Source organism: Nematolebias whitei, chromosome 8 (assembly GCF_014905685.2).
Source record: "Nematolebias whitei isolate Nwh7 chromosome 8, NemWhi1, whole genome shotgun sequence".
Lineage (NCBI taxonomy): Eukaryota > Metazoa > Chordata > Actinopteri > Cyprinodontiformes > Rivulidae > Nematolebias > Nematolebias whitei.
In genome coordinates, this window is record NC_056505.1 from 44657232 (window position 1) to 44657922 (window position 691).

At 41.0% G+C, this 691-nt stretch overlaps 1 protein-coding gene across 1 annotated transcript in view; it reads right to left on the reverse strand.

The window, feature by feature from the left end:
• LOC119414149 (zinc finger RNA-binding protein) overlaps positions 1-691 on the reverse strand; it is a 70934-nt gene that overhangs the window by 69316 nt on the left and 927 nt on the right. The gene's annotated exons all lie outside the window — the stretch shown is intronic.

Consider the following 691-nt stretch of genomic DNA (forward strand, 5'->3'; position numbering starts at 1 on the left):
GTTTTTGTATTGAACGCTTTTTGAATTCATCATGTCCTGGATGACTGGGAATCTTCACTAGCAAAATAATATGTTGTTAACTCTTAACAGTTTCCAGTCTTACTTAATAAATGAACAGCAACAGAGCAGCATTTTACACTGAAACACTTCACCCTCCAACCCTCTAGTGGGCAACTCCTTCTGCTTTAACGGAGAGCTGACACAAAATGAGTCTGTGGCTTCACAAAATGAGTCTGTGGCTTTGACCAGATGGTCTCGCAGTAAAATCACACAACACAGCGTTCTTTTCACAGATCAGAGAGCAGGTTTCTCTAAAGTTGACCAACGCTTACCTTAACTTACGATGGAAAAAAAAAACACTTTCGACAGAACAGCGTTTTGCGCATGCGTCAGAATACGGCAACTCTACGGCAAGCCGGGCGTATTTAGCTTGTAGCTTCGCTACTTAGCTCTCGAAGAAAAGACTTTAACACCACTTATGCACAGTTTTCAACTCAAAAAAAGTAACGATTAAACTGACAACTCTGATTTTACTTCAGACAGCATTACTGTGGTTAGCGGGTAGAAGACAGATCTCTATCATAGGCTAAATTTCTATCCTTTCTACCGTGTACCGTTTATATCATTCATTCCTACCACACACCCATTCATACAGCACTCTAGTACACCCCCATTCATACAGCACTCTAGT